Source organism: Bos mutus, unplaced genomic scaffold (assembly GCF_027580195.1).
Source record: "Bos mutus isolate GX-2022 unplaced genomic scaffold, NWIPB_WYAK_1.1 CTG1305, whole genome shotgun sequence".
Classification (NCBI taxonomy): domain Eukaryota; kingdom Metazoa; phylum Chordata; class Mammalia; order Artiodactyla; family Bovidae; genus Bos; species Bos mutus.
Window position 1 is genome coordinate 1 of NW_027218767.1, and position 13928 is coordinate 13928.

Here is a 13928-nt window from a genome sequence, read left to right on the forward strand (position 1 = left end):
GCTGAGGGGTGCGGAGGTCTTGGCGCCTCCCACCCCAGCCACTCCAAGCCCGCGCGCTGGCTGAGCAGGGCCTCCCGATCCGTTTCTCTGATCAGGCCACGCCGCCCTAGAGGTGTCGGTCTTCGGCGGACCTGCCATGACCTGACCCCCGAGGCCCGCTGGACTCTAAATCTCCTTCGGGTGTAGGCGCAACGAATCTTGAGTGCCCATTTTGCCCGGTACCTGACTGGTGCTCAAACACACCTGGAGCCATGGAGGCGCGGTCCACTGGAGCGCGACAGTCCCGCCCCTTCGCACTACCGAGGCCCCCCTTTGGCCCCACGCCGCCCGCCAAGCACTCGACCTTCCTGAGAGAGCAGACGAGCCACAGGCAGGCACACAGACAGACACACAGACACTCGCACGCACCCATGCAAAGGGAGACAAGCTGGCCGGCTCAAACTCCTCAGCCAGAGCCAGAGCACCTGGCAGAGGCCAGGGCCAGACGAACGGGCCGGCGGCCGGCTGTCAGGAGAAATAGAGGCAGAAATACATGAAGATTCCGAGACAGACTCCAAGACGGCGAGAGGAGGACACACACACACACACACACACACACACACACACACACTTGAGTGTGGTCTTTGGAAATACTTCTGTTCGTAGTTGCTGGGTTGAGCCCAACTTTGATATGACCCATGGACTGTGGCACATCAGGCTCCTCTGTCCGTGGCATTTCCCAGGCGAGGATACTGGAGTGGGTTGCCATTTCCTTCTCCGGGGGGATCTTCCCGACCCAGGGATCAAACCCCAGTCTCCTGCGGGCCGATGCCTTGCCATCTGAACCAGGACATTGCTAATTCTCTAGGCAAAATACAAAGAATAGAGCTCGTGCTCTACTAAATGGAAAGATGATTTCAGAAACAGAAGCTGTCCTTTGTTGGTATCTTTGAATCTTTATGTAGTTTTCGTTGATTTTTACTCTTAAGGCTACTTGAACAAGGCGAGAGAGAAACCCCAGAATTGAAAAGCAGTTGACGTTTTTGAAAGAAACATGTGCAGGTGAAGCTCTCTTCCTTTTTGAGAGATGGTTAAATGCAAAATCTTGATTCAACACATATGACTTTTGTGCACTTTATTTCAAATCTCCATGACGAACCCCTAAGGCGTCCAGGAAGAAAGGAGTCGAGGGGCGGACAAACAGAGCAACCTTTCCCCTTGGTGCCATCTCAACCAGCTGCTTAGTTCCTTCATCTCAAGGACTATCATCTGGGCTTCTCTGGTTTGTCTGATTCTTGTTTCGGGGACCGTTTCTAGTCACAAGGCTGTCAACAGTGCGGGTGGGGTGTGTGTGTGTGTGGGGGGGAAGCCCTTCCTTCCATTCCACATGAGACCCAGTGGACAATCCAGGCCCTGCCCCCTGCATTGAGTGTGCAGCAACAATATCAACGGTAATGCGGGTTAACAACGCATATTCCTGGAATCCACTCCATTGGCTACTGACTGTGTGTGGCGGTGGTGGTCTGGAACCTGGACCTGGAAGCTTTCTTGATGATTGCAAATGACACCAAAGTCTGAGGACGATGGAAGATCTTCACATTTCTGCAAGAGCCACACACCTCCAGAAGGAACCACAAGACTTGCCGGAAATGGTCAAGGTGTAAGTATTGGACTAAACGTTGGAAGGTCTCCACCTTTGCTATGGAAGTCAAACGATCTTTCTTTGAAATGAAAATGGAGCATACTGAACGTTCCCATTCTTCTAGAGCATTTGAAAAGCCCTAACTTGTAGAAATCTGCTGTACGAGTTCCTTGAAAGCAAGAACCTCAGACCCAGGCCGCCAGGCGTCTGCCCTTGTTAATTACCAGAGACACCAACCAGGGAGCTCGGCCCGGGATTTCCCTGCCCTCAGCGGCGCCAGGCTCCGGAAAAAAAAAAAAAAAAAAAAGGCAAGAACCTATATGTATGGATATATCTTCATGCCTTAGATTGTGCCTCGAATATAGTGTACACATCAACCCAGGAAAGGAAAGAATTGAATCGCCAAATATACAAAGAGATCAAAAGTGCTGAGCCAAGTGACCCCTTGAGGCTTCCACGAGCTTTTCTGTCTTTCACACACTAAGTAAATACTGAGCACCTACGATGAGCTAGGAGGCATGTAATAAGTTTCAGGAAATAGAATGCGGAGAGAAGAAGACAGAGTTCCTGCTTTCACTGAGACGACTCTAATGATACATCACAGGCAGATCCTTTGAGAACCTATAGAGGGGCCTCTTCCCTCACCAAAAACCCTGGGTGTCAGGGAAGGCTTTCCAGAGGAACCATTGCATTGAGGTCCATAGGTTGAACCTACGTAAACCAGCGTTGAGATGCAGGAAGATTTCAGGCAGGGAAAATAGCATCTTGGAAGGCTATGTGACCAGGGAACCTTAGGACATTCAAGAAACGAAAAATGCCCTATGGGATGGAAGCCAAAGAGTGCAGAGGGCATTCCAGGCAAAAGACATCAGAGCAGAACGTGAGGAGCAAGCCTGAAGGCAAGTGGTCGTATCTTCAATATGCTGGGAAAATACGAGAGCCGTTGGAGCAGGGAGGTGACAGCATTGCATCTGCATTTCCAAAAGGTCATCTTGCTCCACGTCACTAATGATTGGAGAGGCTCAACTCCAAACTCCAAGGAGGGACCACTTCACATGAGTCCGATTGGGCCTCACTGCGATGTCTGTCAATAACCAATGCTGGAGAAGATGTGGAGCAAAGGGAACTCTCCTCCACCGTGAGTAGGAATGGGCGTTGGTAGAGCTGGTATGGAAAAGCCTATGGAGGTTCCCGAAGGAACTAGAAGTGGAAGTAGCCTATGGTTCAGCAGTCCGACTCCCAGGCATAGATCCACCCACAGTATAAGTGAACAAGATAGATGCCCCGTTTGGGCACATCTATCTGTGCGTGCGCGCGCACATGCGCATGCGCGATCGCCTGCGAGGCAGGGGGTGGGGCGGGGGCCGGGGCTCTGGCTGGAGTCGGTGCAAGCCCCGGGATTGCCTGAGGCAAGCCAAAGGAGCCCCAGATGGAGACGGGACTGCCGGTCGTCGGGTGTCCTGGAAGCCGAATGCGAATGCGGAGGGGCTCGCGGGCCGCGCGGAGGCAACCCAGGTCTGCAGCGGGAGTCGGGGCCCCGGCCACCCGCTCCCCGCGGCCCGGGAGGGGCTGGGGCTGCGGGGGGGATCCAAGAATCGGGACGCGCGGCGGGGGCTAAAGGACCTCTTCTGGTAGGCAAAAAGCCTCGAGCACCCGGGATTCCCAGGTGGTCTCCCATCCAAGATACTAACCAGGCCCGACCCTGCTTAGCTTCCGAGATCAGACGAGATCGGGCGCCTTCAGGCTGAAACGGAGGCGGTCGGCGCGGGGCGCCCTAAGAGCCTTGCGCTTCGCCTCCCTTTCGCTCTGCCCTGCAGGTCGGGCCAACGGGCCGCACCTCTCTTCAGGGGGCGTGCTGTACTTGAGCCGCACGACCCGCGACCGGACTCCAGCCTGCTGACGCCGGCCCGCCCCCCGAACACCGCCAACACCAGACCAGCAAGCGCCTGGCCGGGCCCGGGGGCCCGAGGGGCTTCCAGGACCCCCCATTGACCGGGAGGGAGGGCGTGCGTGCGTGTGCGCGCGGGGCCTGGGGGCTGGGCTGAGGGGTGCGGAGGTCTCGGCGCCCTCCCATTCCCGGCCACTCCAGACCCGGCCGCGCTCGCTGAGCGGGGCTTCCCCCGATCCCATTCGCTGCTCAGGCCCGCGCGGCCCCGGAGGTGTCGGTCTTCGGGCCCGCCGCCTCCCAACCCCCGCGGCCCAGGGGCCTCTGAACCTCCTGCGGGCCTAGGAGCAGTGAAACTTGAGCGCCCAACTTGCCTGGCACCTGTCTGGTGCCCAAACCTACCGGAAGCCAGGGAGGCGTGGTCGACCAGAGCGCCTCAGCCCCGCCCCCTTCGCACTACCGAGGCCCCCCTTTGCCCCCACGCCCAGGCCTCGACCTTCCTGAGAGAGCAGACCAGCCACAGACAGGCACACAGACAGACACACAGACACTCGCACGAACCCACGCAAAGGGAGAAAAGCTGGCCTCTGCAAGCTCCTCAGCCAGAGCCAGAGCACCTGGGAGAGGCCGGGGCCAGAAGAACGGGCCGGCGTCCGGCTGTCAGGAGATACAGAGGCAGAAATACATGAAGATTCCGAGACAGACTCCAAGACGGCAAGAGGAGATACACACACACACACACACACACACACACACACACACACACTTGAGTGTGGTCTTTGGAAATACTTCTGTTCGTAGTTGCTGGGTTGAGCCCAACTTTGATAAGACCCATGGACTGCGGCCCATCAGGCTCCTCTGTCCGTGGCATTTCCCAGGCGAGGATACTGGAGTGGGTTGCCATTTCCTTCTCCGGGGGGATCTTCCCGACCCAGGGATCAAACCCCAGTCTCCTGCGGGCGGATGCCTTGCCATCTGAACCAGGACATTGCTAATTCCCTAGGCAAAATACAAAGAATAGAGCTCGTGTTCTACTAAATGGAAAGATGATTTCAGAAACAGAAGCTGTCCTTTGTTGGTATCTTTGAATCTTTATGTAGTTTTCTTTGATTTTTACTATTAAGGCTACTTGAACAAGGCAAGAGAGAAACCCCAGAATTGAAAAGCAGTTGACGTTTTTGAAAGAAACATGTGCAGGTGAAGCTCTCTTCCTTTTTGAGAGATGATTAAATGCAAAATCTTGATTCAACACATATTACTTTTGTGCACTTTATTTCACATCTCCATGACGAACCCCTAAGGCGTCCAGGAAGAAAGAGTAGAGTGGCAGACAAAAAGAGCAACCTTTCCCCTTGGTACCATCTCAACCAGCTGCTTAGTTCATTCATCTCAAGGCCTACCATCTGGGCTTCTCTGGTTTGTCTGATTCTTGTTTTGGGGACCGTTTCTATTCACAAGGCTGTGAACAGAGGGTGGTGTTGGGAGGCTGTGTGGGGGTGGGGGAAGCCCTTCTTTCCTTTCCACATGAGACCCAGTGGACAATCCAGGCCCTGCCCACTGCATTGAGTGTACAGCAACAGTATCAACGGTGATGCTGGTTAACAACTCATATTCCTGGAATCCACTCCGTTGGCTACTGACTGTGTGTGCTGGGAGACCTGGAAGCTTTCTTGATGATTTAAAATGACAGCAAAGTCTGAGCACATTGGAAAATCTTCACATTTCTGCAAGTGCCACACACCTCCAGAAGGAACCACAAGTCTTGCCTGAAATGGTCAAGGTATAAGTATTGGACTCAACGTTGGCAGGTCTCCACCTTTGCTATGGAAGTCAAACGATTTTTCTTTGTAGTGAAAATGAATCATACTGAACGTTCACATACTTCTAGAGCATTTGAAAAGCCCTAACTTGTAGAAATCTGCTGTACGAGTTCCTTGAAAGCAAGAACCTATATTTATGGATACGTATTAATGCCTTATATTTTGCCTTGATTATAGTGTACACATCAACCCAGGAAAGAAAGAATTCAATCGCCAAATATACAAAGAGATCAAAAGTGCCGAGCCAAGTGACACCTTCAGGCCTCCAAGATCTTTTCTGTCTTTCACACACTAAGTAAATACTGAGCACCTACGATGAGCTAGGAGGCGTGTAATAAATTTCTGGAAATAGAATGCGGAGAGAAGAAGACACAGAGTTCCTGCTTTCACTGAGAGGAATTTAATGATACATCACAGCCAGATCCTTTGAAAACTTATTGTGGGACCTGTTCCCTCACCAAAACCTGGGTGTCAGCAAAGGCTTTTCAGAGTAACAATTGATTTGTGATCCATAGGTTGAACCTACGTAAACCAGGGTTAAGATGCAGGAAGAATTTCACACAGGGAAAATAGCATCTTGGAAGGCTATGTGACCAGGGAAACTTAGGACATTCTAGAAATGAAAAATGCCCTATGGGATGGAAGCCAAAGAGTGCAGAGGGCATTCCAGTGAAAAGACATCAGAGACAAACTTCGGGAACAAGCAATGAAGGGATGTGATCATATATTCAATATGATGGGAAAATCCAAGAGCAGTTGTGGCAGGGAGGTGATAGAATTACATCTGCATTTCCAAAAGTTCATCTTGCTCCATAACACTAATGATTGGAGCGACTCAACTGCAGATTACAAGGAGGGACCACTTCCTCGAATCCGATTGGGCCTCACTGCGATGTCTATCAATAACAAATGCTAGAGAAGATGTGGACCAAAGGGAACTCTACTCCACATGCAGACTGTGTGGGTGAATTCTCTAAGAAATTACGGGAAGAAGTGCTCCATCTTGTTTATTGCATTGTGTTTAGGGGAACTAATTTGGAATTAGTGGAGCCCATTTCTCAGTATATTATTTCCAAACTAGGCAACTATAATTACAGTCTGATAAGATGGAACTCAAATAACTTCTGAATGTTAATTTATTTTGAAAGAGGAAATAATCTTGCAAGAGAAATATAGACAAACAGGAAAAGCATAGTTGTCAATATATTAACCTAGAGATGCTTCAAATATTGTTTAAGAAATATGAAAGTTTCATGGAGTATTTCACATGAAGGAATTATTTCCTCTTAAAAGTCAAAAGGGCTTCCCTGGTGGCTCAGAGGTTAAAGCATCTGCCTGCAATGCAGAAGACCTGGGTTTGATCCCTGAGTCAGAAAGATCCCCTGGAGAAGGAAATGGCAACCCACTCCAGTATTCTTGCCCGGAGAATCCCATGGATGGAGGAGCCTGGTGGTCTACAGTCCACGGGGTCGCAAAGAATCAGATACTACTGAGCAACTTAACTAACTTAAAAGTCAAAAAGGATTATGAGTCCACTCATAAAAATGATTTGTTCTTCAGTTTTATCATGAATTACCTGACTAAAGGATGATTATTTATTGTATTATTCCTTCAAAATTATAGCACATTGTTCACTTTCCAGATTTTTATTTAATTGATATTTATTTAACATTGACTCTGTGCCAGCACTGCAAAACCCACCCACACACCCTACACCAATTTTGTGATGATTTCATTAGAAACCACTTAATCAAGCAAATTCTATAGTTACCTCTATTTTACATCCTAAATTGGCACATTATATGTCACCCTACTTAACACTATTAAGATTATCTCTTTTTTTTAAAATTCTTGATAAATATAATTCCTTGCTTCCTCACAAAATAATTTAAATTATATAAAAACTGGAACTTTGTCTAATTTATCACTGTATTCTTAGCTCTTAGAAGAATATTAGTACTAGATAGTCAAAGACTCGTATTAAATGAAAATGATTTCAGTGGGTCTCAAAATAACTTGTCTTTAAAAGGCATTGGTGCCATTTAAAGTAGATATTAGGTTTCCATTTTCTCATCAATGATTCGTTTCATTGGTTTTGTCATTTCAGATCACTTTCTTGAACATCAGATCATGGAAGATAGAAATAATGTTACTGAATTTATCCTCTTAGAACTTTCTATGGACAAGAAAGTCCAGATCCTCTGCTTTTTATTTTTCTTATTCTGTTACCTGGCTATTTGGTTGGGGAATTTGATCATTGTGATTTCTATTACATGCAGTCAGCTAATCACCCAGCCCATGTACTTCTTCCTTAACTGCCTTGCACTCTCAGACCTCTTCTACACCTCCACTGTGACACCCAAACTCATGACTGACTTACTGATGGAGAAAAAGGCCATTTCCTATAAAAACTGCATGACACAGCTTTTCACCACCCACTTCTTTGAGGGGGGATTGAGGTCTTCACCCTCACAGGGATGGCCTGTGACTGCTATGTGGCCGTCAGCAAACCTCTCCACGACGCCATCACCATGAACAGGCAAAAACGTCACTCAATTCTCATAGCGTCGTGCAGGGGGACTTCTTCATTCTCTTGGTCTCTTTCTTCTTGCGATTGTTTGACCTTTCTGTGGCCCCAGTGAAATAGATCACTATTTCCGTGATGCATATCTTTTGTTGAAACTAGCCTGCACTGATACTCACAAAATTGGCTTTTTTGTCATTGCAGTTCTGGCTTGATGGGACTGGTGCTCTTTGTGGTTTTGATGGCCTCCTACACTTTGATTCTGTATAATGTGTGCACATATTCTGCAGAAAGCCACCATAAAGCACTTTCCACCTGTAGTTCCCACATCACAGTCCGTGATCCTCTTTTTCACACCTGTCATCTTTGTTTACATTAGACCTGCCACAACATTACCAGAAGATAAAGTGTTTACGCTCTTCTACACAATTATTGTCCCCATGCTCAACCCGCTTATCTACACACTTAGAAACATGGAGATGAAAAATTCCATAAGAAGAGTTTGGTGCAATAAAAGGTTCTGGGAAGGGAGCTTAATGATCTGAAGGTCATTCGTCTGACTCCAGTGACTGTCTTCTCATCACTCCCTCTGTTGCTGATTCTCTCCTGCTAATGGGAAAATCAGTCAGAATGTGTAAAAGCCAAGCCTCCAACAACAGCTTGCCTTCGGTGGTTCCTTCTTTATTTTCCTCTCAATGTGTTTTCCTTGATTTCACTTTTCACTAATAATCCCCTTTGTTTAAAAAAAAAAAAGAAAAGAAAAGAAAACTTTTTACAGAGTAAAAACACAGTGAAAAGTCTGGAGGGAGAGTGATCCTGCCTGTATTGAAGGCTAAACCTGGGGGAGACTTCGCTCTCAAAATACTTGGCCTCAAGGTATAAAAGGTAATAATATGTTAAAAGGTAAAAGACAGTTGAAGAATCCACCTGCTAATGCAGGAGACACAGGTTCAATCCTTGGGCCAGGAAGATCCTCTGGAGAAGGAAATGGCTACCCACTCCAGTGTTTTTGCCTGGGAAATCCCATGGAGAGAGGAATCTGGTGGGCTACAGCCCATGGGGATGCAAAACAGCTGGACATGATTCAGCGACTAACAAAAAAAAACAAAAAGGCAGTTATAGGAAAATAAGAACAATCACATACTGCAAACTCCTTTCAGAACTATATACCTAGCCTCGTATCCTACAACTCTAGATTTCTTTTAATCAAGTACCTAGAGATCTTTTTGTGTGTATTTGTGAACTGTGATTATTTTACTTAAGTGAAAAGAATATATAGATCTAAATACAACATAGTGTAAAGTCCAGCCTTATAGTCTACATGGCAAGTCTTACAGTCTGAAAAGCAAGTCACTGTGTGATCTGTTTGTGAAGTAACATTGTAAGTATTTAAAAAAATATATATGTGTGTATATATATATATATATATATATATATATATATATACAAACTCTTGCTATTTTAACTGGGTTTGACATTAAGTATACATGATCAAGGAATAAATAAACTACAACTGACTTTGCTACAAAAAAGAAGAAAATATAAATCCTTTAGTTCCTCAAAATAGATGATTTATTTCAAAGTAAAAGACTTTCACTTCGTTTCTAATTTCAAGTGTAGAATAATCCTAAAATAATATTTGACAAAATATAGATCAGACTCAGTGATGGGAATATATATATATTCTGCTGCTGTGCTTAGGTGTTTCTCTCTGTGGCCACATGGACTGTAGCCCACCAGGCTTCTCTGTCCATGGGGATTCTCCAGGCACAAATATCAGAGTGGGTTGCCATGTTCTCCTCCAGGGGATCTTCCCAAGCCAGGGACTGAACCCAGGTCTCCCATACTGCAGGCAGACTCTTTACCAACTGAGCCATCAGGGAAGCCCAAGTATACTGGAGTGGGTAGCCTATCTCTTCTCCAGGGGATTTTCCTGACCCAGGAATCAACCAGAGGTCTCCTGCATTGCAGATGGATTCTTTACCAGGTGAGCTACCAGGAAGTCTAATGTGTATACATCCATACCTATAGGATTTTCATGATTTTCTAGTGCAAAGTATACATTTTGTTTGAAATACATTTTTAAGATTGCTGCATTTTCTTATGAAAATGTGCATAGTTTTGGATATAAAATGTAACTATTGATAGTATAGATTTGTATTCTATATAATGAGTTAAACTATATTTAATACTATAGATTTATTTTAGGTAATAGGATATTTTCTAATGTTTCTCTCTCAAATAATGTAATATTTTTTAGAATTAATAGGAAAGATTATGAATTTTAAAGAATCATATTATTAATATGTCATAAAAATGTTGTTAACTGTTCTCCACACAAAGATAGGCCATATTAATATTTGGCTATATTATGTGTGTGTCTCCTTCAGAATTTTCCACAGTTTATTGTGATCCACACAGTCAAAGGCTATGGCATAGTCAAGAAAGCAGAAATAGAAGTTTTTCTGGAACTCTCTTGCTTTTTCGATGATCCAGCAGATGTTGGCAATTTGATTTCTGGTTCCTCTGCCTTTTCTAAAACCAGCTTGAACATCTGGAAGTTCATGGTGCACGTATTGCTGAAGCCTGGCTTGGAGAATTTTGAGCATTACTTTACTAGCAACAAAGACCTGTCTAGTCAAAGCTATAGTTTTTCCAGCAGTCATGTATGGATGTGAGAGTTGGACTCTAAAGAAAGCTGAGGGCCGAAGAATTGATGCATTTGAACTGTGGTGTTGGAGAAGACTCTTGAATGTCCCTTGGACTACAAGGAGATCCAACCAGTCCATCCCAAAGGAGATCAGTCCTGGGTGTTCATTGGAAGGACTGATGTTGAAGCTAAAACTCCAACACTTTGGCCACCTGATGAGAAGAGCTGACGCATTTGAAAAGACCCTGATGCTTGGAAAGGTTGAGGGGAGGAGGAGAAGGGGACAACAGAGGATGAGATGGCTGGATGGCATCACTGACTCAATGGACATGGGTTTGGGTGGACTCCGGGAGTTGGTGATGGACAGGGAGGCCTGGTTTGCTGCAGTACATGGGGTCTCAAAGAGTCAGACACGACTGAGGGACTGAACTGAACTGAATATGTATGTGTCTTATTTTTGTACTTGCAAGATACTTTGCAAATATTATTTTCATATTTTGCTTCATATTTACATGTCAAAAAAGAATGGTGTTTCAGAATTGTAAATAATAATCTTAAGGAGGCAAAAGTTATCAAAGTAACTGAATGAATATGTAGTAAATAATGTAAATTAACCAAATCTTACTTATTTTCCCAATTGAATTATCTCCTCAAGTGGATCAGTTGTTTGGAGTTACATTTTCATAAAGATCATCCATTCATCTTCCCAGATAGTTGCGAATATCTGGTAATAACTGATATTTTTCAATATCCCCATCTCTGTGTTTGCTTATAGTGTTTAATAGCCTTCCATAGAGACCTCAGTTCTGCCTTCATGTGTAAATTAAGCATAAACCATAATCCATGACCTTCAGCCACGAACTACAGAGTTTAATACCAGATATTTTGGGTGAGGAATTTTTAAAAAAGATGCTTACAATATATGCCATTCTTATCTCTCTTGTTAATAAGTACAAGTACTAGGAAACAAAGAGGCCAGAATATATTGCTTCATTTCACAGAGACATCATTCATACAAATCTCTCTCTCTCGGAATGAGGCTTAAAATAAGACATTATTCTGCCTGCCTCATTCAGTCTGGATTCATGAGCAGTTCAGGTTGTGGGGTGGTGGTTGCTTTTCGCTAGTAAATCACACTGTATGAGAAAACTCATATACTGATTTTAATTCCTATTGCGTGGGGATTTCTTATGTTATGTCGGTTCAGTTCAGTTCAGTCGCTCAGTCCTGTCCGACTCTTCGTGACCCCATGAATCGCAGCACGCCAGGCCTCCCTGTCCATCACCAACTCCTGGACTTCACTTAGACTCATGTCCATCGAGTCAGTCATGCCATCCAGCCATCTCATCCTCTGTCGTCCCCTTCTCCTCTTGCCCCCAATCCCTCCCAGCATCGGAGTCTTTTCCAAAGAGTCAACTCTTTGCATGAGGTGGCCAAAGTACTGGAGTTTCAGCTTTAGCATCATTCCTTCCAAAGAAATCCCAGGGCTGATCTCCTTCAGAATGGACTGGTTGGATCTCCTTGCAGTCCAAGGGACTCTCAGGAGTCTTCTCCAACACCACAGTTCAAAAGCATCAATTCTTCGGTGCTCAGCCTTCTTCATGGTCCAACTCTCACATCCAAACATGACTACAGGAAAAACCATAGCCTTGACTAGACGGACCTTTGTTGGCAAAGTAATGTCTCTGCTTTTGAATATGCTATCTAGGTTGTTCATAACTTTTCTTCCAAGGAGTAAGCGTCTTTTAATTTCATGGCTGCAGTCACCATCTGCAGTGATTTTGGAGCCCCCCAAAATAAAGTCTGATACTGTTTCCACTATTTCCCCATCTATTTCCCATGAAGTGATGGGTGCAGATGCTGTGATCTTCGTTTTCTGCATGTCGAGCTTTAAGCCAACTTTTTCACTCTCCACTTTCACTTTCATCAAGAGGCTTTTTAGTTCCTCTTCACTTTCTGCCATAAGGGTGGTGTCATCTGCATTTCTGAGGTTACTGATATTATCCTGGCAATCTTGATTCCAGCTTGTGTTTCTTCCAGTCCAGCATTTCTCATGATGTACTCTGCATAGAAATTAAATAAGCACGGTGACAATATACAGCCTTGATGTACTCCTTTTCCTATTTGGAACCAGTCTGTTTTTCCATGTCCAGTTCTAACTGTTGCTTCCTGACCTGCATACAGATTTCTCAAGAGGCAGGTCAGGGGTTCTGGTATTCCCATCTCTTTCAGAATTTTATACAGTTTATTGTGATCCATGCAGTCAAAGGCTTTGGCATAGTCAATAAAGCAGAAATAGATGTTTTTCTGGAACTCTCTTGCTTTTTCCATGATCCAGCAGATGTTGGCAATTTGATCTCTGGTTCCTCTGCCTTTTCTAAAACCAGCTTGAACATCTGGAAGTTCACGGTTCGTGTATTGCTGAAGCCTGGCTTGGAGAATTTTGAGCATTACTTTACTAGCATGTGAGATGAGTGCAATTGTGCGGTAGTTTGAGCATTCTTTGGCATTGCTTTCTTTGGGATTGGAATGAAAACTGACCTTTTCCAGTCCTGTGGCCACTGCTGAGTTTTCCAAATTTGCTGGCATATTCAGTGCAGCACTTTCACAGCATCATCTTTCAGGAGTTGAAATAGCTCCTCTGGAGTTCCATCACCTCACTAGCTTTGTTCATAGTGATGCTTTCTAAGGCCCACTTGACTTCACATTCCAGGATGTCTGGCTCGAGGTCAGTGATCACACCGTCGTGATTATCTGGGTCGTGAAGATCTTTTCTGTACAGTTCTTCTATGTATTCTTGCCACCTCTTCTTAATATCTGCTGCTTCTGTTAGGTCCATACCATTTCTGTCCTTTATCGAGCCCATCTTTGCATGAAATGTCCCCTTGGTATCTCTCATTTTCTTGAAGAGATCTCTAGTCTTTCCCATCCTGTTGTTTTCCTCTATTTCTTTGCATTGATCGCTGAGGAAGGCTTGCTTATCTCTCCTTGCTGTTCTTTGGAACTCTGCATTCAGATGCTTATATCTTTCCTTATCTCCTTTGCTTTTCACTTCTCTTCTTTTTACAGCTAAGTCATACAGTGACTCACTTAGTGGCTCAGTCACACACTTGAGAATGTAAGGAACAACACTTCTTGAAACAGGCAATATCGAAAACAATAGCAGTAATAGTAGAATCATAAGAAGTTAAGTCAAGAACTTCTATTAGGTGTAGCCCAGTGACATCTCCATGTCATCTGACTTAGTTTGCTAAATGACTATAGCTTGCTGTTGATATCCTGCTTGTAGATCCTGAGCATCTGATCTTTATTCAAAGACTGGTTATTGAGATAAGCTTTAGAAACAAACTCAGAATGTCCTTTTTAACAACTTAATTCAACCTCTTAGCAATGTAACATAACCACAAGGAACTATCTAAGGAGTGAGT

General features: G+C 45.1%; 2 pseudogenes; one reads left to right on the forward strand and one right to left on the reverse strand.

Annotated features, from left to right (window-relative positions):
• Positions 1 to 2990: 2990 nt before the first annotated feature.
• On the forward strand, positions 2991 to 13902 carry LOC138986773 (olfactory receptor 4P4-like; annotated as a pseudogene).
• Positions 3263 to 3378, reverse strand: LOC138986774 (5S ribosomal RNA; annotated as a pseudogene).
• Positions 13903 to 13928: the final 26 nt, after the last annotated feature.